This window comes from Triticum urartu, chromosome 6, assembly GCF_003073215.2.
Source record: "Triticum urartu cultivar G1812 chromosome 6, Tu2.1, whole genome shotgun sequence".
Lineage (NCBI taxonomy): Eukaryota > Viridiplantae > Streptophyta > Magnoliopsida > Poales > Poaceae > Triticum > Triticum urartu.
In genome coordinates, this window is record NC_053027.1 from 368024474 (window position 1) to 368050441 (window position 25968).

The window sequence follows — 25968 nt, forward strand, 5'->3', positions numbered from 1 at the left end:
ATTGCGCCATGGAGCAAAACTTGAAATTAAAAAAAGGTGGTACATATAGAGAGCGCTCGTCGCCAAATTATGCATATAGTACTATTAAAAAGGCTAGTCACAATAATGGTGTCCAGCACAACCCACCCCTCAAATAAAACGAAGAGGGTGCTTGGATACGTTTTAGTCCCATGACTAAAAGTAGTGGGACTAAAACATGCTAGACTCACCCATGCTTGGAACCAAATACTAAAAAGGCTAAAATCAAGTTAATGAGCATTTATTATCCTCCAAATCTTCCAATCTAGAACTCGCCTGTGTTAAAGGAGAGGAGTTAAATGAGTAGAGAGATGACTAATCCACACTTTAGTAGGGGTACCCCTGACTAAAAAAATTTAGTCTCAAGACTAGTTTTAGCCCCTCTTTAATCAGGGGTGCTGGGAACTTTAGCCTCTTAAAGAGACTATTTTTAGTGAGACTAAAATAAGTCCCTTGGATCCAAGCACCCTCTAAGCATCCTGGAATTCTTTGATAAAACTAAGCACCCTGAAATTCTTTGACAACTAAACTGCTGGCTATATGATGTTGGCCATATATACTGTACGTATATAATGTGAAGAAATGAGCAGTAGTACTATACCAACTAAAACATGAAATGTAAGAAATACTAGTATGTATGTACTGAAGAGTTAAAGTAACGAGAAGAAACATAACACAGTTCTGCTGGGGGCTCAGCACAACACACCCCTCAAATTAAATTAAGCACACCTGAAATTAAACTTTGCAACTATTCCGGTAGACACTGCATTAGAACCACCATGAGCAACGACACTGCCACCTTACTCGGAGTCCTCGTCCATGTCCTTGACTTCGTCCTTGTCCCTCTTCCTCTTGGCCGATACTTCTTTGCTTGAACCGCACACTTGGCTGTTGCTCTTCATCCAACCCTTGTAGATATTGAAGCAAAGGTAGCCATCCATTCCAGCGTAGTGGATGTGGTCTATATCTAGTACATTCCGCTGCCATGCATGGCGATGAAACATGTAATGAGGTTTCTCCAGTTTAACGTACGAAGGATGAACCATGGCTCCTGCCAGGGTCAACATTGAAGGCTGACGAGAGGACACCAGTCGATTCTTCTGGAGGTCGAAGGTCTTGCCTACAATGAGGCCTATCCGACACAGGACTTCTTTGTCATTGCCAAAGTCTACAGTAATGAATTTGACTAGGTTGCTCTCGAGGAAGTTCTTAAAATCCTGGCACTCAACGTCGGCATGGCATATGTGGTAGACCAAGCAAACGTTATGTACGCAAACTTGGATCATGGCGGGCTTCTTCCTCTCTTCGTCCTTTAGATCCTTCTCTCATCCCAGGACTGTGGTGTACTCAACATCTATCCCAACAACCCACTCATCATCTGATTTTTCGAACATGCGTCTGAAGCGAGAAAGGCATCCTTTCACCGTCGTGGAAGAACGGGTGTAGATGACGTCGAACTCATCACCGGTGATGGTTCTAACCTTGTACTCACCGCCGATCGTGGAGATTTGGGACGCCATGGATTTGGGAGGAGGGTTAGGATTAGTGGAACTGTCGTAATGTGAATGGACGGGACGACTAGGAGCAAACCGCCGTAGTATTGAAGGACGTGAGGGGATGAGTAGGAGCAAACTACCAGCATGCGAACAGCAGGGTAGTGGCTTTCCATTCTCCCATGATACGGGCTTTCGAGAGCCCTTGGATCTGACATCGAATGGTTGCATGGCGTGATTCTAGACCTATGGGTGAATATCCTATCCTGGAGGGTTATTCTGCAAATTTTCAGCAACTTAGCATGCGACCGTTTGATCTCAGATCCAAGGGCTGCCAGCAGCTCGTATCATGGTCGCGCCTACCACAACCGTCACGTCGCTCGCGCGGTCGCGCCCTTGGAGATTTAACACGGTGTGTTAGGCTATCTGATGTTGGCATGTCATACATAGTCATCACTTAGTCACTCATACTACAACAAGGTTGGCTATAAGTGTATTTTTTTACTCCTCTCTATCTCTTTCTTCGTACTCAAGGAAGAAACGGTGCTAAGAGCGTGTATTTATTGCATTTGCCAAGGAGTGACCTCTTCCAATGAAATGGTTTTGCTAAGTTTGCTTCATTTAATTAGCTATAGACTCAAAATTGTCTTTTCACCTAGCTACACGCGCTTAGCACCCTTTCTTCCTTGGGTCACCAAACTAGTCTCTCTCTTCTTGATTAACTTGCCACATCAGACTTTATGCCTATGTGGCAAGCTTATGCACCTATAGGAGCAAGTAAAAGTAAGTACAATAGTGCGCTTTACATGTCATTTTTGCACATGTGGAGGAAAGAGAGGCAAGGAAAAAGTGGAGAAGTGGGCTCTCATGCAAGAGCCAGCCTCTACTACATGGTGGAGCATTGGGAGAGGCACCTGTATGGAGGTGGTCAGGAATCTGGGAGACTCACGCCGGTCGTAGCGCCGCAGTTAAAATGATAATGGCAAGTCAAATCATAGGGCCCCACATGTCCAACAGTAACTCGCGGTCAAATCACACAGCCCTACGTTTGCAACATCCTACTCCCTTGTCTTCTCGCGTCTCTGTCGAATCGACTAGGCGGAACTGCCCCGCCGCCTACCGCGCAGGAAAAGCCCCGCCCTCGACTTTAATAGTATATAGTATATTAATTTTGTATCCATGGATTGCGCGCCCGCCATGGAGCAAACCATCTAGAAAACGGAGGAGAGACAGTGATCTTGCAATAGAGAAGAGGGAGAGGCGAGACGGTGGTTTTGGAATGGAGATGATGGAGAGGAGAGGACGTGGTTTTGCAATGGAGAAGAGGGAGAGGAGCGTGCGGCAGCGATTTAGGATTGGACGAGAGGGCCGGCGCGCTCTAACTGGATCAAAATCAAAATCAATTTACCCTTCAATTAAGAAAGCGACCCCACATTAACTAGTCTCCCTTTTATTCTGGGTCATAATTGACCATGATTTTCGCACATAAAATATATGTTATACGTTGTATACAAGGGCACTATCAAAATTACAATTTGCAACTATACAAGGCCACTAACAATAATCGAGGCAAAATTGATGGCGTTTGCCTCGTACTAGCACCCGAGGACATTAATATCCCTTCTATGCATGCGGGGGTGAGAAGGTTAGCTTGCATTCCCAACATTAATCAACCACTGAGGAGTAAGAGGGTTGGCTTGTTGTGCTTGGGAGAGAAAAACCACATTAATTAACACGACAATCAAGGTGACAAGCTAGCTTGCAACATTGACTTAAACATAGCATTGATTTTTACCTTGGTACCTGTAATATGACTTTGTGGCCTTGTATACAAAAATGGAGGGAGTATAATTTGAAAGTACATTCAGATACGAACCAAAGGATACAATTTTTGGTAACATGCATTCACATTTTGCTTGTCAAATACAGTACGTGGTCAAACTTTGACCCAAAATATGCGAAACAACAAAAAAATACTTCCAAGACTAGCGCTGCTCTTCCGCTCTTCTCCTCTTAAACCACCGCCGCTCCTCTCCTGTTCCAATCTAAATGCAGCGCCGCTCCTCTCCCCGTCCATTTCAAAACCATTGCCCCTCCTCTCCTATTCCAGTCCAAAACTAGCATCGCTCCTCTCCGTTCTAATCCAAAACCAGCGTTGCTCCTCTCCTCTTCCATTCAAAAACCACCACCGGCGAGTGAAGGTGCTGTGGAGAAGTAGATCGATGGAGGAGTACAACCGATACGCGGGGATCGCAGACGGCGACCCTGTGAAGCTAGCTAAGATGTTGGAGATACAGTCTTGGTTTGACAACAAGGACCAACTAGCGGTGACGGCGACATCCATGGCCAAATATCTGCAACAGAGCGAAAAGGCGGTGATACTCCCGGAGGGAGTCGCGCCGGAGTACATAGAGCTGCTCCTCTGGGCCGTGGAGCAAACAGATTCACCGAATCCGATCGTGAGGGAGCGGTGGTGGGAGTATCGATCCCAGATGGAGCTTCCACCCGAGACTGAAGGATCGAGCATCTATAGTGTGCCGTTTGTGAGGGTGTCCTGCCAGAGCGAGCCGGTGGAGTCTTCGTCGACCGAACCCAACTGCAAGAGGAGAAAAACAGTTGGCCCGACGATGCTTCCCCGCCATCGTCTCCCTCGCCGTTCACATCGTCTCACGGGGCGGCTGTCTGCCGCCGAGGAATAGGAGGGGCTGCCCCCCCCCAGCCCAATAGTCAGGCAGGTTGTGAATTGTCAGGAGGAGCTTAGGGTTGTCAGTATTTGCAGGTTGTGAATTGTGTTTTGTGTTGTGTATTTTGAGAGTACTTTCAGATATGAATGTCTTTTGAATTTTAGATTTGAAGTATTGAGCATATAAAGTATTTTATGAATTCTAGAGATCTATTTTTAGCACTTAAAAAATGTAGTTTCATAGGAGTAAAAAAGTGCAGACAATGTGATTCTCAGAGAAGAAACTACAAGTTTCAGTTTCAGATAAGAAACTGCAAGTTCAGTTTCAGATAAGCAACTGCAACTTTCAGAGGCAGAGCATTTATATTAACACGGCCTTTTCAAACAGGGTTAACATCATGTTGGAAGTTTTATTCATGGTCGAAAATGGAACTACCAGCCAGTTAACATCATGCAGATCAACATTCATGCATAGCACATCTTCATATGATGCACAGTCAAAATGCCCACACAATGTCGAGTGTGCGAAACACAGAGAAAATGAGGGACGAAGTTTTGGCAAGTGTTGGACGTGGTTTTGGGCTGCCCCGTCTAGGCTTTCATTTTTAACATGCGTAGCCGACGACCTCGGATGGGAGGTCCATAGGCCTGTTTGTATTTTCTTAGGGCCGTCATGTATCGACCGGCCTATTGACCTCCCATCCGAGGTTTTATTTTTGGCAGCCCAATTTATGTATTTTTTTGAAGAAAACGCAGAGGTCTGTTCTATTTTTCTATATAAGAATAGGAACACCAAGTTCAACTTATGTTTCCCTTCTAACTATATTATATATATTTAAATTATTTTATATGTTGACTGTTTAGTTCACATACTCCCTCCTTTTCGGTTTATAGGGCTTATCTCAAATTTTTTGTTTTTCCATTTTATAAGGCTCAATTTGGTTGTTTTCCATCACATGTTCAGATTCCAAGGTGCATTAAATCATTGCAAGCAAGTATTAAGAGAAAATTGACCAGTGCATGTACTTTATGCATGCATGCATTGCAATTTATGCATTGATAAACATAATTTTTTGAGGAAAACAAGTGCATTAATTAGGTGCTTTTGCAAACTACAAAAAGTATTCCACCATTCATCATCTACCTTGGTTGGTGAGATTTTTGAATTGAGCCCTATAAACCGAAAAGGACGGAGTAATTGGCAAATAGATCTCGCCGCCACCCCCTGCCTCCTGACTCCGGGCGCGCCTGCCCCCCCTCAGCAAGTCCGCTCGCGCGCCCCATGGAGTCGCCGGCCATATCCACGGGGGGATGGCTGGAAGACAGGCAGATGTACAAGATGCATCTCCCACATGTCTACAAAGCCTTCCCGTGGATGCTCCAGCCGCTCGACTCCGTCGCGCTGGCGGTGCTGCGGGAGACTCGAGGGAGGAGATGGAGGGAGCGAGCGATGTGGATCCGCGACGACGCTCTCTCCTGGACCCAGTGCACGCGCGAATGGAGGGAAGCAGAGGAGGAAGCTGCGAGGGAGGAAGCCGAGGAGGGACCGAATCCGTTCTCTCACTCGCGCAGGTATGCTCGGATGTGCAAGGATCATGTGGATTGGGAGCTGCTGAATCTAGCCCTGCGGATCTACTTCGAAGGAGATTTCTCGGAGAAGCACAGGATGCCCCACCCCAATGAGACGCTGATTGCGTTCGTTCAATGGGCGAAAGGAGAAGTGAATTCAGGAGAACCACGCCGTGCTGCGAGATGGAATGCTTGACTGGACTCCTGCCCACCAGCATGCCACCGAAGCCGGAGCAGGTGGATCCCCTACCTTACCTCTCCCCCAAACCTGCAGAAGATTGAAATTAGGCTTGCAATCTGCTTCAATTGAGCTGTCTGGTGGTTATTTCTACTTCCTGAGAGACAACATCTGGCTGGAGGATGAGAAGGAACCAGGAACTCCGATGAATTTCCCCTATCACAATGGGGGGAGCGCCGGTTGGGCAGTGGTATAGCCCACCTCCGCCCCAAATGGGGGCACAATCTGGGCAGGCTCCTGTAATTTCCCAAGATCAATCTGCTGGTGGTTCTGACTCTCAGATCAGTGGGAAATCTCAAGGCAAGAATCATCAGAAGAAGAGATAGGACATCCAGAAAACTACTCCTGCCCCTGCTTCGGGCCTTATGGCGTACTCTAAGGTGATCTGCTACAACTCTAGGGAACCAGGGCATCATTTGGATAAATGTGTCAAGCCCAAGAGTTGTTTTATCTGCAAAATGGTTACCCATAAAGTTGAGAATTGCCCAGTCAGAAGGAAAACCCACAGTTCTGCTAGATATGTCGGAAGTGCTGCTCTAGGATTATGTCCACCATTGACAGAATTTTCTGTGACACAGAATTAGATAGTTTCTTTCCCCTTTCTAGTTGTAGAGCTCCACCCAGATGTGGTAGTGACCACACTCCTTTGCTCTGGTACTCTGGTCTTAACCAAACTCCAAAGAGCAATAGTTTTAAATTTGAAAAGTGGTGGTTGCTTAGAGAAGATTTTACTGAGCTAGTCAGGAAAATCTGTAATGAGCCTACTGGGAGCAGCTGCCCCCTAGAAAATTGGCAGATCAAAATCAGGAGATTTAGAAGAACTACCAAAGGGTGGAACTCCAATGAGGAAGCTAATCTTAGAAGATACAAAAGGCGTCTCCTCCTTGAGTTTGATTCTCTAGATATTAACGCAGAAACCACTAACCTCTCTGAGGCTGAGACTAATAGATTAAACATTGTCCATGGAGAGCTCAAGAAAATTTGGCTTCAAGAAGAAATCAAAGTCAAACAAAGGTCTAGAGATAGGAACATTAAGGAGGGTGATAGAAATACTGCTTACTTCCATGCAGTAGCTAACCAGAGGAGGAGGAAAACCCTCATTCACTCCCTTGATGGCCCTAATGGCCCTGTTACTAAGGTAGATGAGATGCTGAAAGTGGCTAGTGACTTCTACAAAGACCTGTTTAGGAAAGAAAACCCTTCTGGGTTCTCTCTACAAAACAATTTTTTTTCTGCTTCTGAAAAAGTCTCTCCTGCTGAAAATGAGCTGCTAGAAGCCCCTTTTTCAGAGACAGAGGTGAAGGAAGCCATTTTTAGCTCTTATCCTGATGGGGCTCCTGGTCCTGATGGGATTCCCTTCTTGTTTTACCAGCATTTTTGGGACTTGGTGAAAAATGATCTCTTAGATCTTTTTCAAGCCTTTCATAGAGGAGAGTTAGATCCAGCAACTTACTCATGGGGGGTCTGTTGGGGTCAAGTTAAATAACTGTGAAAGTGATTTTTTTCCTTGCTAGTAAAGGCCTTAGGCAAGGTGACCCCATCTCCCCGCTTTTGTTTAATTTAGTAGTGAACATTCTTACTAAAATGCTGAGTAAAGCTGCTGATCATAGTGTGATTGCAGGGCTCTATCCTGAGGTCTGCCCTGGTGGCATCATCTGCCTTCAATATGCAGATGATATCATCCTTTTCTTAGACAATGACTCCACACATGCTAGCAATCTGAAAACTGTTCTAACCTGGTTTGAACAAGTCTCGGGCATGAGAATCAACTACTCAAAAAGTGAACTCGTCCCTATCAACATGGATGATCAGGAGTTAGCTGACTTCCTCTCTATTCTAGTCTGTAATAAAGGTAACTTCCCCATTAAGTACTTAGGTATCCCTCTCCACTATGATAAACTGAGGAGAGAGGATATCCATCCCCTTCTAGATAAAATCATTAAAAAGATTGCTGGGTGGAGGGGCAAACTTCTCTCTTACAGAGGTAGATTGATCCTCATACAAGCTTGTTTGGCTAGCATTCCAGTGTATCTCCTCTCCTTCTTCAAGTTCCCTAAATGGGCAGTTAACCTCATCAATTCTCAGATGTCTCATTGCTTGTGGAATGATTTTGAGGGAAATAGGAAGCTACACCTTGCTAATTGGGCCCTAGTCTCTATGAAAAAAGATTTTGGAGGCCTAGGCATACCTAACCTCCAAGAAATTAACATCTGTCTTCTAGGGTCTTGGATTAAAAGATTCTATGAGGAAGACCTGAAACCCTAGAAGCTTCTTATTGCCCATAAATACCTAGGAAATAAACCTAATATTTTTGTCCCTTACTCCAACCCTAAGACCTCTAGATTCTGGAAAGGATTAAAATCTATTATGCATGCTGTGAAATTTGGCTACAGATGGAACATAGGGGATGGGAGCAGAACCAGGTTCTGGGAAGATACTTGGTTTGGCACATCCCCCTATCAGTCCAATTTTGCCCTATTTACTCTGTCCGCAATGAGCTTAATAAAAGTGTCAATGAAGTTTGGGACGGTCAATGCCTAAAACTCTCTTTTAGAAGGAACTTCAGTGATAGTCTCATGGAACAATGGTTCCAGTTGGAGGAAATTGCCAAAAGCATTACCTTTACTGCCGTGCCGGATGCCCTGATTTGGCAGCTGGAAAATAAGGGGAAGTATTCCTCCAGCTCCCTCTATCATGTTATCAACTTTAGAGGGGTTCAACCCGTGTTTATCCCTGCTGTCTGGAAATTGAGAGTTCCCCCTAAAATTCATGTATTTCTCTAGCTTCTCTCCAAAAACAAATTGATGACTAGGGATGACCTTAGGAAGAGACACATCATCAAACCCCTTGATTGTGTTTACTGCTTGGAACAAGAGTCTTGTTCTCACCTATTTTTTTGAATGTATAGTTGCTAAACATCTCTGGGCCCACATTGAGGAATATTTTTCTAGTCAGATTGGCTCATCCTTCGAATCTGTCGCCAGATTCTGGATTGCTACCAAAAAGTGCTCAGTTTTAAACACTGTTAGCTCAGCTGTCCTTTGGTGCCTCTGGAAATATAGAAATGTTATGATTTTCAATAACACCTCCTGGATTTCCATTCCGCAGGTCTTGAGGTTGATCAGGAACATGGTGAGGAACTGGGCGATTCTCTCCTCCGGATCGGACAAGGACAAGTTGATGAGCTTCGTGGAAACCCTAACAAGATCCCTCCAGAAACCGTTGGCAATCACTTGTGGCTGAACAAGGCTCGACCTGCTCTGGGGCTGGACCCGTGGGCTCGTCTCAAGATCTCTGATGAAGATGATGGGCACCTAGCACCGAAAAAGAGGGACATACACCATGCTACGCCTTCCAGCCCGGTGTCTCTGCTTGCTTACTGGTCGCCGCAGGCTGACACGGCCCCTCGGCTGAAGACCATGAAGGCTTTGCTGGACCCTCCTTGTGTCATTTGAGTGCTCTATCCGCTCTGCCTTTGGCACCGCTCGAGTGATTTGTGTTATTCAGAGAACTTGTTCATCCACCCCCCTCCTAGTTTGTAGCTTTTCTACCTTTGCTTTCGAACTGCTCTTTGAGCTCTTGTATCAAAATATGTTGTGGTTTCGTTCTCAGCAATGAAACCAGGGATATGCTCCCTGTTTTTCTAAAAAAATTTATTTTATGTGTTATTATATATTATTTTTATTGTCATCATATATTTAATAGATACTTACATATGTAAGAAAACAATATCCAACATCTTATTAACTTATAAAAATAATTTCTTAACAAATAAAATCCTGGATTGTTTTGGCACGAAAATCCTAGTGATTGTGTACAAACGGTTGGTAAGATTTAAGGACGAATGTAATAATATCACTTATTATTTAAATATATTTATAACAAAATGCTTAGCCCCTTTTTATTTTTTGATAACATTGCTGGCCCAACCCAACATTATAATTAGAATCAGCCTAGCAAAATCATGTATTTCGAGAAAGTGCAAATGGCCTGTAATTTTTTAGGAAATAAAATAAACGGACCGCATGGACGCTACATTATTTGTTCACCCAGCCCAACTAATGGTTGTAATTCAAGAAAAAGATCAAATTGACTGTAAATTCTACCGCGCAAAAAAAGACTGTAAATTCTGAAAAATGGGTTGAATACGTGCCACATTTTTGGAGGCTAAAATGTCGGCCAATAGGTCGAAGCCAATGCAAGTCGTTGTCAATTTAGTCAACAAATGATTCTGACATGTTAGCCGTTGGATTGACATCCAACGACCGGCATCCATCTTTAATCTCTTGTCTTCTTCCTCCAGCACCGCCGGGACCACCTCCCGCCTCCTGCTGCTAGCAGCTCTGCTTAGCACGCTTCGCTATGAAGTGCTACTCCACAGTTAGCGAGGCCATCCCTCCACCCCTCCACACCTCCTGTTCTTCTCCACCGACTGCCGTACCACACCGCACTAGAACCAGTTAACCCTCGTACACCTCTCTGTCTGCGACTCTACTCCCGCATCTTCCAATCTCCGGCTCGTTGTCCGGGGCCTCACTGTTGTCCACCACCTTGGATGCGCCCGGCACGGCATGGTCAACGTGGTCAAAGAACGACACCATCGGAAGTAGACTGTGCGTGGAGAGGCTGACAGCTGGGTCCACGGCCGCACACAAGGAAATGCCTCCTTATTACGCGCAAAATAATGATTCCTCCACCTGACATCTGGGACCCACCGGAAGGGCCTCTGTATTTCGCGAAATAAAGTGCCCCCCGCTGACATGTCGGACCCACCAGCTATCTTCGCACGCAAGGAAGTGCCTCCTTATTACACAAAAAAATATTCCCCTTGCAAGCTGGAACCCAGCATAGTGGGAGGCTGACTTGTGGGCCTACCAAGTTGACGGGGATGGAGGGCTTTGTCAACTTAGTCAATATGAACGATTCTAGCTCCTGTTACCGTACGATGTTCATCCAATGGCCGTAGTGCTTCTTCAACCTCTGGTATTCTTGCTCCAGCCGCCCAAACCAGCATCGGTCATGCCGCGTGCTCCTGCCTCCCGTGGCCGGTTGTGATGCCGTGGAGGCTTCACTGCCCCCTACTACTCCCACCGCTGGCCAGGCCATCCCTCTACTCACCGACACCCCCTGTTATTCTGCGGCGACAGCAGCCTCACACCGCAGCCGAACCAGTGAACCCTTGTACTCCTCTTCGCGTGGGTATCCACTGCTACGTCTTCTCCGGCTCTGAGTCGTCCCCTTCCTAGTCCTCGCCATCGTCCACCGCCCTGGTGCTCTTAGCGCGGCGTGGTCAACGTGGTTAACGACTGACTTCCATCGGAAGAGTATTGTACGTGGAGAGGCTGACAGCTGGGTCCACGGCAGCCGCAAGGAAGTGCCTCCTTATTACGCGGAAAGTAATTATTCCTCCACCTGACAGCGGGGACCCACCGGACGGGCCACCAGTAGTTTGCGAAAAAAATTGTTTCACCCTGACTGCTGGGACCCACCGGACGGGCCACCGTATTTCACGAAAAAAATGTTCCCCCGCTGTCAGCTCGGACCCACCGGAAGTGCCTCCTTATTACGCACAAAAAAATGAATACTCCCCCGGCTAGTTGGGACCCACCTGGGAGGCTGACTTGTGGGCCTACTAAGTTGACGGGGACGAAGGGCTTTGTCAACTTAGTCAATATGAACGATTCTAGCTCCAGTGACCGTACAATGTCCATCCAACGGCCGTAGTGCTTCTTCAACCTTTGGTCTTCTGGCTCCAGCCGCCGAAAGCAGCGTCGGTCGTGCCGCATGCTCCTGCCTCCCGTGCTGCCGTAGAGGCCTCACCGCCCCCTACTATTCCCACCGCTAGCCAGGCCCTGCGGCGACGGCAGCCCCACACCGCAGCCGAACCAGTGAACCCTCGTAGTCCTCTCTGCGCGGGCTTCCACTGTCACGTCGTCCCCTTCCTAGGCCTCGCCGTCGTGCACCGCCGTGGTGCTCTCCGCACGGCGTGGTCAACATGGTCAAGGAATGACTTCCATCGGAAGAGTACTGTACGTGGAGAGGCTGACAGCTGGGTCCACGGCCACAACCCAGTTTTTTTGTGATTTGCCAAGTATGTCGCTTTGTCAAGCTTGTTGGGCTGCAAATCTTTCAAGACGAGGAGAGCTTTCATTCGGCTGGCCGAGAAAATGGCCCATCAGTAATGAGAAATGGGTTGTACATTTTTAAAACACATCAAACCGGCAATTGTTTCAAATATTTTTTTTCATTTCAAGATTTTAAATTACATTAATTTTTATGCATGGAGAATTTGTTGGATTTTATATTGATATACATTTATTTTTAAAATCAGTTTGAACGTGAGTCGAAATTTCAGGATTAAAAACAGTTCGGACCGCACCGAAATATGCAAAATTTCGTATAATTTTTTAACTGTTGCCACAATATGGGCTGTAATGCTAACAAAAAGAATATGGGCTCCAAAAAACCTTAAGAATTAGCAAATGGGCTGTAAATTATTAGAAATAATGGCAGATGGGCTGTATGCTGTTTTCCACAGATTTGAGGCTTTCCTAAAAAAAGGTTGACGCACAAGCACTGACTGTTGGATGTCCATCCAACGGCCGTCGTGCTTCTTCAATCTCTGCTCTTCCTGCTCCAGCCGCTCAAACAAGCGCCGGCGGGACTGCCTGCTCCCTCCTCCTCGCGGCCGGCTGTCCTGCCGCACAGGCCTCACCGCCCGACCGTACTCCCATCGCTGGCCTAGCCATCCCTCTACTCACCCACACCTGCTGTTATTCTCCGGTGACGGCAGACGAACCAGTAAACCCTCGTACAGTTGTACTCCCCTCCGCGTGGGAAACAACTGCCGAGTCTTCCCTGCCTTCGTGTCGTCCCCTTCCTAGGCCTCACCGTCGTCCACCGCCCTGGTGCTCTCGGCGCGGCGTGGTCAACGTGGTCAAGGAACGACTTCCATCGGACGTGGACTGTACGTGGAGAGGCTGACAGCTGGGTCCATGGCCGCAGCAAGGAAGTGCCTCCTTATTACGCGGAAAATAATGATTCCTCCACCTGACAGCTGAGACCCACCGGACAGGCCACTGTATTTCACGAAAAAAATGTTTCCCCCTGACTGCTGGCACCCACCAGCTACATCTTCGCACGCAAGGAAGTGCATCCGGGCAAAAAAAAAGATTCGCCCCCTGACTGCTGGGACCGACCAGCTACATCTTCGCAGGCAAGGAAGTGCCTGACAGTCGGGACCCACCTGGTCGACGCGTATGTAGCGTTGTCATTCTGGTCGCGAACATGCACGTACATGCTGGTCGATGTAGAGGCGCGCACATGTCGTAGTAGAGGCGCGCACGTGTCGTAGTAGAGGCGCGCATGTAGCATTTACACGTACATACAGTGGCTAGGATGCAAGAAAGAAAATACGGCCATGTATGTGTACATCCGGGCGAGGTCTCGAACGCCTACTCGCGCATACGTACGGCCAGGGCTCGTGTACATGGCTAGGTCGGAATGGAGAAACAACATCGTCATCGTGTTCATGGGGAGGCAACGGAATGCGTCGTGTTCATCGGGAGGGCTTGGACGGAATAGGCGATGGAAACGAGGCCTAGCGTACCGCGGAACGGAGGAAACAGCCTTGTGTTCGACCGGCCACGTTCTAAACGGGATCCTGTTCATCGGGAGGGATCTGGCGTACCGCAAAACGGAGTAAACGGACCTCCTATGGTCGAAACGGGGGTCATGTTGATCGGGAGGGGTGTGGTGTACCGCAAAACGGACGAAACGGACTTGTGTTGGAGCACTACGGTCGAAACGGGGGTCCTGTTCATCGGGAGGGGTGTGGCGTACTGCAAAACGGGACTCCATGGGATATTGTTCATCTCCACTATCGACCTCCTCCAGCCTCCACGGGATCCTGTTCATCCAGCCTCCACGGGCTCCTGTTCATCCAGCCTCCACGGCGCGCTACTCCACCAGTTACTGTTCAACCACCCCTCCACCGGCTGTTGTTCATCCAGCCCTCCACACCACGGGGTCCTGTTCAACCACCCCTCCGCCGTCTACTGTTCATCCAACCCTCCACACCACGGGGTCCTGTTCATCCACCCCTCCATGGGCACCCCTCCATCGTCTACTGTTTATCCAGCCCTCCACCACACCACGGGGTCCTGTTCATCCAGAGGCAACGCCACCGCTCACTGTTCATCCACCCCCCCCGCAACGCCCAGTGTTCATCCCATTGATCAGCTTCAGTTAGCAGCAGTAGCGAAGGAATCGCTCGATTGGGTTCAGTTAACAGCCATCGATCGATCGCTCGGGTTCATTAATGCGTAGCCTACAGTGCAATCGCTCGGGTTCAGTTAGAACCAATGCCTTGCACACACGCGCGTACGTGTACGAGAGAAACGCGCATCGCTCGGCCCCCGACCTCCCACCGTAACCGGGAACTCCCCGAAATTTTCCTCCCCCTCGCTTCTAACACGGTTTTTTCCATCATGGACGGCCCAAAGAATGTCATGCAGCTGCGTCTCCGGCCCGCCCAGGACGAAAAGCCCTTTTTCTATCATGGTTTTTTGTCATAGAAGTAGGAGCCCACCACATCTATCATGATACCGGGTTTTGTCACAATTATCATCATAGAAGTGTCATATGTATGACAGAAAAAATTTCGTTCGGCCCAAAATGTCACGGATGTGTCTTTTTTTGTAGTGAAGTCATGAAGAAATCAATAGCAATAAAACTTAACGATCATTATGCTAAGCTAACGAATGGGTCTTGTCCATCACATCATTATCCTAATGATGTGATCCCGTTAATCAAATGACAACACAAGTGTATTGTTAGGAAACTTAACCATCTTTGATCAACGAGCTAGTCTAGTGGAGGCTTATTAGGGACACGGTGTGTTGTCCATGTATCCACACATGTATCAAGTTTCCAGTTAATACAATTCTAGCATGAATAATAAATATTTATCACGATATAAGGAAATATAAAATAGCAACTTTATTATTGCATCTAGGGCATATTTCCTTCATGTTTCTGTTGTGTTGCCTAATCAAAAATAGTTCATCCGAGTGAACTGTATGTCGTATATCCCACACACCTTGATCTGGCTGACCATTTCTGTTATCTTTGCTCATCACAAACAGTTCATCGGGGTGAACTGTATGTCTTATATCGCACACACCTTCATCTGGCTGCCCGTTTCTGTTGTTAAGCTCATTGCAAACAATTCATTCGAGTGAATTGTATGCCACGCATCACACACGCAACTATAATCTGAGACGTGTTTGTTGGCTACATCATTGCAAACGTTTTGTATCTTTTTTGACGGTTTTATTACACCACCATTTGCGATTAATGCATCGCACACAGTTTCGTTGAAGGGTCTCTGATTGTAGTGTCGCGTTAGCAGCATCCTGCAGTAGTGAATGATCAAACCATGCTCGATTCTTCTTCAATTGGTTCCTTTATGAAGAATACTATTGAATATAGATGGGAGCTTCTGGAAAGAATTAAATGCAACTCTGAAGATTGGGAACTCGACAAAGGTAAATAGTCAGGTATAATGCTTAAGTTTGATTGTGTTAAATCTTTTATGGATACAGATGCTTTTCATAAATTTAGCACTAAATATGGACTTGACTATGATATATTAGCTTTTTTGTGAATCATTTGCTACTCATGTTGATCTCCCTAAGGATAAGTGGTTTAAATATCATACCCCTGTTAAAGAAAACATTGAGGAACCCATTATAGTTAAAGATGAAACTATCATTTACAATGTTGGTCCAGTTGTGCCTACTGCTTATATTGAGAAACCATCTTTTCCTATTAGGGTAAATGAACATGCTAAAGTGTCAACAATGGTTAACAAAATTAATATTAGAGCACCTAGACCCTCTGAACGAGTTAAATTTGAACCTAATCTTTCTATGGTTAAAGATCTCTTGGTTGATAATATTGATGGGCATGTTGTTTATTTCTGTGATGAAGCTACTAGAATCGCCAAACCCGATACTAAAGATATGAATAAGCATGTTGTTGGCATACATGTTGTCTCAGTTAATAGAGGAGATTATGGTTATCATGGCTTATGTGATTTGGGTGCTAGTGTGAGTGCTATTTCATTTGCCTTATATCAAGAAGTTACGAATGATATTGCGCATGCTAAAATAGAAGATATTGATGTTACTGTTAAGCATGCGAATAGAGATACTATTTCACCACTTGGGGTCATTAGAGATTTTGAAGTATCATGTGGAAAAATAAAATACCTTACTGATTTCCTAGTTCTTGGTTCTCCACAATATGAACTTTGTGCCATTATATTTAGTACACGTTTCTTGAACACCGTTAATGCTAAGATTGATTGTGCCAAAGAAACTATCAGTATTAACTTTGGTGATATATCTCATGAGTTTAATTCTTCTAAGTTTCCTTACAACCTCGTGATAAAGAATTTTTTTGACTGGGCACTGCAGGGAAACTCCCCACAGCCATTTCAATTTTATTCCAAGATTATACATTATGTATAAAGGTTACCAAGAGTAACAAAAAAGAGATACAGTGGATGGGGGAGAGCTACTCGCCTAGTTACAACTCTATGAAAAAAGGAGTACATCACGGGGGGAGAATTTGCCAAGTAAGGATGAAATTATTGGTCTTGCTTCTATTGCCATGCCTCCTACAGATCCGTTAGAATAATATTTGCTAGACCATGAAAATGATATACATATGAATGAAAGAAATGAAATAGATAAGATGTTCTTTTGATCAACCACCTATCCTGAAACATAATTTGCATGTTGAAACTCTTGGAGGTCCTCCTCCACCTAAAGGTGATCCTGTGTTTGATTTGAAATATGCTTATCTTGATGAAAATAAGATATATCATGTTATTATTAGTGCTAACCTTTCAGAGCATGAAGAAAAGAGAATACCAAAAACTCTGAGGAAGCATCGTGCTGCTATTGGATATACTCTTGATGATCTTAAGGGCATTAGTCCCACTCTATGTCAGCACAAGATTAATATGGAGCCTGATGCTAAACCAGTTATTGAACATCAACAACAATTAAATCCTAAGATGAAGGAGGTGGTAAGAACTGAAATATTAAAGCTTCAAGCTACAGGTATAATCTATCCCATAGCTGGTAGTAGATGGGTAGGTCGTGATCATTGTGTCCCTAAGAAAGGAGGCATTACCATTGTTCCTAATGATAAAAATGAGCTTATCCCACAAAGAATTGCAACTGGTTATATCGTAATTGATTTTAGAAAATTAAACAAAGCTACTAAAAAATATCATCACCCCTTGTCTTTTATTTATCAAATGTTAGAAAGAATGTCCAAACATACACACTTTTGCTTTCTTGATGGATATTCTGGTTTCTTTCAAATACCTGTATCATTAGTAGATCAAGAGAAAACTACTTTTACTTGTCCTTTTGGAAATTATGCTTATATATGTATGATTGCTATACTGTCTGGTTTTTGTGAAAAGATTGTTGAGGTTTTCATGGATGATTTTTTAATTTACGGAACTTCTTTTGATGATTGCTTAAGCAAACTTGATCGAGTTTTGTAGAGATGTGAGCAAACTAATCTTTTATTGAATTGGAAAAAGTGCCACTTTATGATGAATGAAGGTATTGTCTTGGGGCATAAAATTTCTGAACGAGGTATTGAAGTAGATAAAGCTAAAGTTGATGCAATTGAGAAAATGCATGTCCTAAAGATATTAATGGTATAAGAAGTTTCCTTGGTCATGCTAGTTTCTATAGGAGGTTCAATAAAGACTTCTCTAAAATTTCTAGGCCTCTTACAAATCATTTGAAAAAAGATATTCCATTTGTTTCTTATGATGATTGTGTAGAAGCCTTTGAAACACTTAAGAAAGCCTTAACTTCTGCACCTAGTGTTCAACCACGTGATTGGAACTTACCTTTTGAAATTATGTGCAATGCTAGTTATTAAGTTGTTGGTGTTGTTATAGGACAAGGAGTTGATAAGAAATTAAATGTTATCCATTATGCTAGTAAAACTCTGGACAGTGCTCAGAAATTATGCTACTATTGAGAAAGAATTTTTAGCAGTTATGTTTGCTTGTGATAAATTCAGATCTTGCATTGTTGATTCTAAAGTAATTGTTCACACCGATCATGCTGCTATTAAATACCTTATGAAGAAAGGATGCTAAACCTAGGTTTATTAGGTGGGTTCTTCTGCTTCAAGAATTTTACTTGCATATTATTTATAGAAAGGGAGCCGAGAATCCCGTAGATGATAACTTGTCTAGGTTGGAAAATGTTCTTGATGACCCACTACCTATTGATGATAGTTTTCATGATGAACAACTAGTTGTTATAAATTCTTCTCGTAATACTCATTGGTATGCAGACTATACTAATTACATTGTTACTAAATATATACCACCTAGTTTTACATACCAACAAAAGAAAAAATTCTTCTTTGATTTGAGACGCTACTTCTGGGATGACCCGCACTTTTATAAAGAAGGAGTAGATGGTATTATTAGACGTTGTGTACCTGAGCATGAACAGGAACAAATCCTACGGAAGTGTCACTCCGAGGCATATGGAGCACACCATCCTGGAGACAGAACCTAAGGTATTTGTCGTGGAATTGTCACGGCAGATGTCCTAGTGGAAGGACTTAGTCGTAGGGCCATCACAACTAGGAAGCTTAAAGGGGTTAATCGGGACAAAGGACACGAGAGGTTTTATACTAGTTCGGCCCCTTACGATGAAGGTAAAAGCCTACGTCTAGTTGTGTTTGGTATTGCCAGGGTTTCGATCACCAAGAGGCTAACTCGCCGTCTTGGTTATCGATCTCTTGTTTCTTGCCCTAAGCCGCCACCGGGTCGTCCCCTTATATACACGGGTTGACGCATGGTGGCCTATAGAGTCCCGGCCGGCGAATAATCGTATCCGGCTTGGTGACTTCCTTTACATGCCTTTCTTTACAAGTCTTCCCTTACATACGGCAGTTTGTAATATTGGGCCTTAATCCACCTCTAGGCCTTTGGGCCTTCTATAAGATTTAATAACCTATCATCTTAATGTTTACTGGGCTTCCCGTGTAACCCGCCATTGGGGCTGACCCGGCCCCTCCTGGGCGGGTCATAACCGATAGCTGTATCCCCAACATTAGGCCCCAGGTTGACTTTGAACTTTTGTTCTTTGTCAATCTTCAACACTTAGACAATATCCATCTTCTTATCCTTGCAGAAGTGTTTGTAACCCGCCATGACGTCATCTCTTGGAATCGCAAAAAACTTTTATGACGTCATCTCCCAATGGATCTTCACCTTTAATGTCTTCCAAGAATCGAGGCGTCTATGTAGTTGGATAACATTTATTCGACTCTTCCTCGATTTTCACGCCCGTTTGTTCACATTTTTCCTTATAAATAGGCACTCCTCGGCCTTCCTCATTCTTCTCTCTCTCTCTCTCTCTCTCTCTCTGTCTTCTTCCTCTCGCAACCCTCCTGCTGCTCAAGCCTCACCGCCGTCGCACTTCTCCTCCGTCTCTGTCAACCTTCGTCGCTGCATCAGCCTGAATCAGTCCACAGAGGGCGATGACCTCCGCAGAAGATCCGTGGTTGTAAGTGTTCTCCTTTTCACTTCTCAGATCCGCATTAGGGTTTCCAGATTTCTTCGTGTTCTTCATAGTTCATCGTAGTTCTTCGTAGTTCTTCCACCGCAGGCCTCTTCTTGATCCAAAAAGATATATATGCTTGTGTAGTAGTGTTTTTGTGCCTACTCTTGATGCCCAAAGATCCCTTTCTCTGGTTCAAAGATCTCATTAGAACTCACAGACTCATCTGCGCTAAACTTTTTAGGTCTAGAATTTTTCCCATTTTGAATAGCCATTTGATCTGGAATAATACCAAGCAGTTAGGAAACTTGTTTGTCTCAACACTTAACTGAATTTGCTTTTCTCAAATATCTGTAGTCATGGCGGCTTACTGTGCCGGCTTACTTTTGCTCATATAACATTAGCCCTTAACTAACCCGCCATTACTTCCCTGTATTATCATTATTTAACTGTTAATTTCACCATGGAATTGAACCGGCATGTTGCCTTTCTTTCAGTTCGTTTTTGAACATCAAGCCGTCCAAAGCGCCAACCATCTGCAACTGGGTTCCCTCAACCGTAACCGAGGAACGTTTGAAGGAGTTCTTTTCCATAGGGTTTTTGCCAGGGAAAACCGTCATGTCTTACCGTGCCCCTGACCCGGAGGAAGAACGGGCCAATCCAAGAGAAGGCGAAGTGATTGTTTTTACTGACCATATGAACCGTGGCTTTTCACCGCCCGGCTCAAAGTTCTTCAGAGAGGTCCTCCACTTTTTCAAACTCCACCCTTAAGATATCGGGCCCAACTCCATATCTAATATCTGCAATTTCCAAGTGCTTTGTGAGGTGTACCTTCAGGAAGAGCCGACCGTGGAGCTGTTTAGAGAATATTTTTATCTGAACCGACAGAATGAGTGCACCAACGGCCTTAGCTTGTAGCTTGGAGGCATCTCAATTGAGCGTCGGCAGGGCGCTATCTTCCCCCTCATAGTCTTACTGAGTATCCCAAAGACTGGAACCAGACTTGGTTCTACTGTCAAGATATTTCACCAGCAAATGAGAAGCCACTGCCGGGTTATCGCGCCGAGCGTCTTGACTCCAAATTCACGCTCCCTGACAAGCTTACGTTTGCCGAACGTAGGAAGCTGATCCCATCCATAAAAAAGATTAACGCCTTATTATGGAACGGCTTGACTGGAGTTGACCTGACCCGCTGCTGGATCTCATGGCGGGTTATTCCTTTGAGCCGTCAATCAAAAGTGATGTACGAGTATGGTGGAGGCCCAGACGACTCTCTTCGTCACAGCCCCATTCAATTAACGGAAGCAGATATTGTTTCAATGTCAACCCTTCTGGTGAACAGAAAGTACGAAGACTGCAGTATCGTCGGGTTAAACCCTTTCTGCAAGCTTAACCCGACGCCAGAAGTAAGGAGACTCTGATCTCTCTCCTTTGTATTTATCTCAGCCGTATTATTTAACACTTGCCTAACCTTTCATTTTGTTTTTACCTGTTTGCAGGCCAAATCTGACTTCTGGAAGGTGAAATATGACCACGAAGCTGCTAAGAAAGCAAGAGTCGCTGCCATAACCGCCAAGAAAACGACCCGGAGGTCCAAAAATAAGAAGAGGAGCACTGTTGAAGATATGATGAAACTTGACGAAACTTCGGAGTCGGAGGTAGCCCTTGACTCCCTTGGCTGACTTTTTAATAATCTTATTAACACTGATCATTACCAGGACGACACTGGGGCAGTCAGGACGTGGAAGAAGAGATAACTATTTCCTCCGACTCATCCCATTTGCCAAGACAGAAACTTCGAGTCGTAACCCGAAAAGTAAGGTTTTCACACCCTTTGGCTTATCTGGACCCTCACTTTCTTTTGAAAAAGTAGCAACATGAGAGCCGCCGTCAAGCCCGGACCGAAGACGAACCGGCTGTTGTTCTTCAACAAACTCACCGAAAACGCCTGAATGAGGTTTATTTCTTTGTCTTCGACTTTCTGTTGATGGATGTCCTTCCTTGTATTACTTACTTTGTCTTATCTTTGCAGGAGGTATCTCGCTCTTCTGGCGACTCGTCTCAAACCCAGTTTCCGGCCTTCAAGACTGCCCCTGGGTAAGAGAAAACCCTTTGTCTTCCGTCTTTTTCAAATTGTTTCTTTATAGTGACAGTCCTATAATCTTTCACTTAGTGGCCAAGCTAAGTCTAAGAAGGCCAAGGTGACTAAACCGGCGGAAGACCCGCCAGTCCTTGCTCCTGAATCGGCAAGGCCACCTTCTCCTCCATCAACTGAAACTCCAGAAGACCCGCCTGTCAATGCAGAAGCAAATCCTCCTGAGCCGTCATTTAATGACACCACCGTGAACCCTTTCGCAACTGGACCATCAAGCTCAGCCAACCCGCCATCACCGTCTGCGCAAGACGTTTTGATCACCGGGAGCCGCTTTGTTGAGCCGGGGAATCCAACCGTGTTGGCTCGCCACACGGCAAAACAAGTGGCATTGGAGAGACAGAAAGTGCGCTTTGATGTTGCACATTACGATCATCTGAATGCCAACGATATTTTATCCGGCTATCTCAACCATGTGCACTCCAGTCACGACTCAGAGATCGAAATGGTCAAACAGTTGCAGCTAAAATACGAGGTATGTTCTTTCGGCTTATCTATATTCCGCCAGCCCCCAAGTTTTCAGATTATGAGAGAACCGGAATGATCTGTAGACTTATAATATAGGCTAATACTTTTACCTTTGAAACCTTTCTTCAGTTCAATAAAATAGAACAAAGCTTCACCTGTAATCCCCAAGGGCCGGTTCATTTTGATCATAAATGAGCCGGTACTTTAAATTGTCTTGTACCGTTTTCAAAGGACTTCATAATCCGGCTTAACCTTGAGAAACTTGCTGAATAGCATACATTAGCCCCCAAGTGCTAACTGATGTTACTTTGTAAAGTACTTGGGACTTAAAGTATGTCTTTAGAGTCATAAGAAATTGTTTTGGCATACATTAGCCCCCAAGTGTCAAGTGGTTTTTTGTAAAGTACTTGAAACTTGAATCTTGATTTTTGAACTTTAAACAAAATCTTCACTCATCTGGGTATGTTTTTTGCAGAATGCCTTATCTGAACTGAGCTCGCAATTGACTGATGCGAAGACCCGGCTAGCAGGTCAGGAAGCAGAAATCAAGTCTGCTAACTCCAAATTGCAAATAAGCCTCTCTGAGACAGAAAATTTAAAGACCAGCTTCGCTGCCAAGAAGAAAACCTAGTCAGAGGAAAAAAACGCTTCTAACACAATGTGCCGAGAAAGCCGAAGCAGCCCTTGAAGAGGTTTCAACAGAGCTGAACGGTTTAAAGGGCCGGGTGTCTCAAATGGTGGCCGCCATCTTTGGTAAGCCGTCTGTCTTTAATCCTGTGTACTTTTTGCTGACCCGGAATATAAGCCGCTAGCTGACTTTGTTTATAAAATATGTGCAGGTCCACGAAGCAAGAATCTGAGCCAAGATCATGTGATTAAACTGAAGGCAGTGTATACCTTAGTGGAGCAACTGTATATTGGCGCACAACGGGCACTTGCTGCCATCTCTCCTGCCAATCAAGGACCAAACCGGCTCAGTGATGTTTTAAAGAAGCTGTCAATTTTGCCCTCCAGGTTCCAAGAGGTTAAGCGCTCCTGTGCCAGAGCCGGAGCTCTGACTGCCCTAAGCCGTTCTAAGGCTTGGGTGCCAGATCTAGACCCGGCTGATGTAGCCAAAGGTTACCCCACGGTAAAGGAAGACAGGTCACTGTTTGAATAGGATGACTCTGTTGCCTGCGTGAGGGAGGTGCGACCTCAGGCCACCATTCTTGGGGATGAAATGAACATCGATAAATATCAGCCGAGTTTTGATTTGGATAATAAGAAGATGGCGACTCCCTCCTATAAAGTAACCGACTTAATCCCGCCAGTTTGTGAAAATACGTTTGCTCCGGAAGTTGATCCGGCCAGGTTGATTGATGAAGAAGCAGAATTTGTTGCTGTGAACGGTTTTGATTGGTCAAAACCCAACTTCCAATCAGCAGAGGGTGGTCAACTGGCGAGGGAGGAGTGATGACCATCTTCATGGGCTTATGAAAGCCTTGTAATAGTTTAGCTGTGAAAACATTGCATGCTTTGCTTATGCCATTGCGCATAAAACACTTGTTTGTGATTCTGTGTTTCCTGATGTCAATATATGCATCATATTTATAGTTGGCCCTATAATACTTCAGCTCTATTCCTGTAAATACAAGAAAAAAAACTGGCTTGGCGGCATAGTACCGAACGGGTTAAAACACCCGGCTTATAGCCAATATGTTCACCATAATAGAAAACAGAAACAGATATAAAAAAGAGAACAAGGCTGAAACTAACCCTTTGGTTAATGCAGCAGGTAATTGCGTATAAACAATAGCCATACTTGTTCCTTTGATCCTTAGACCACCGGTTTAAATAACCCGGGTGATGAAGTTGATAACTCAATCTTTTTGAGAAGTCAATGCTTCTGAATACTTAATGATCATCATACCTTGGTGGCTTTATTGTCAAATAGTCCAGCCGGCGAAGAAGATCATACTAATTATTTGTGAAATTGAAACAATAAAAAACTAAAAGGCAAATAACAGGTAACAAGTACGATTTAACCTTGTATTTAAAGGTTGGGGGTTTTCTGATTCGAATACAATCAGTAAAGCTAAGGTTCGAATACGACCATATAGCCCCCAGTGGCTTTGGCGTTGCGCCGATCAAGAGGGTACCGACAGCTATGTTCTCTTTGGTTCGAATACGACCTATGTTTGAACAGGAAGCCCCCAAATGACCATGAGAGGTTTTTAACGACCCTGATTCGAATACGATCCAAGTCGGACCCAAAAGGGGTTAAGCTATGATTCGGATACGATCAAGAAGCCCCCAAGTGAGTTTGGCCTTGAGCCGATCAAGAGGGTTACGACAGCTATGTTCTTTTTGGTTCAAATACGACCTCTGTTTGAATAGGAAGCCCCGAAATGACCATGATAGTTGCAGCTAGATTCGAATACGATCATAAGCCGGACTGAAAAAAGGTTAGACTTGATTCAAATATGATCAGCTCCTTAATAGTCATTTGAAAATAAGAAATAACAAAGATGCGTAATCTTTGAAAAGAAAAGAGACCGATGGTCCTGCTTTATTACTTATGATGGTATATACAGTGTTAAAGTATGTACATGATGAGAGCTGGTGGCTCAGGTGTAGTATGGCCGAAGTTGAGCAATGTTCCACGGCCGGCGGGTCTCCTCTTCCGACTTACGTGAGTCTTTGTGCTCTTGAACGTCAATGAGGTAATATGACCCATTGTTTAAGTTCTTGCTGACCACAAAGGGTCCTTCCCAAGGTGGGGATAGCTTGTGTGCATCTGACAGATCCTGGATGAGCCAGAGCACCAGGTCACCTTCCTGAAAAATCCTGGACTTAACCTGGTGGCTGTGATAATGGCGCATGTCCTGTTGATAAATTGCTGATCGAGCCGCTGCTAAGTCTCTTTCCTCATCTAACAAGTCAAGCGCATCCTGTCTGGCTTGTTCATTGTCAACATAAGCCGCCACACGGGGCGAGTCATGACGGATGTCACTAGGCAACACTGCTTCTGCTCCATACACCATGAAGAAAGGTGTGTAACCTATAGACCTATTAGGTGTGGTGTTGATACTCCACAACACCGAGGGTAATTCCTCTACCCAACAACCCGGCGTCCGCTGTAAAGGAACCATAAGCCAGGGTTTGAGACCTTTTAAAATTTCTTGATTTGATCTCTCAGCTTGACCATTGGATTGAGGATGAGCTACAGAAGAAACATCAAGCCGAATATGCTCATGTTGACAAAACTCCTCCATAGCCCCTTGGGATAGATTAGTGCCATTGTCAGTGATAATACTGTGTGGAAAACCAAAACGGAAGATCACCTTTTTCATGAACTGAACTACCGTGGCCGCATCACACTTACTCATCGGCTCTGCCTCAACCCACTTTGCGAATTTATCAACTGCCACTAAAAGATGTGTCTTTTTATCCGTAGACCTTTTAAAAGGTCCCACCATGTCAAGCCCCCAGACCGCAAAAGGCTAAGTGATTGGAATCATCCGGAGCTCTTGAGCCGGCACATGTGCTCTTCGTGCAAACTTTTGACACCCATCACATCTGCTGACCAGATCCTCTGCATCTGCGTGAGCCGTCAACCAGTAAAAACCGTGACGAAAAGCCTTGGCCACCAGAGATTTTGACCCGGCGTGATGACCACAATCGCCGTCATGGATCTCACGAAGTATTTCTTGGCCTTCTTCAGGGGAAACACACCGCTGAAATGCTCC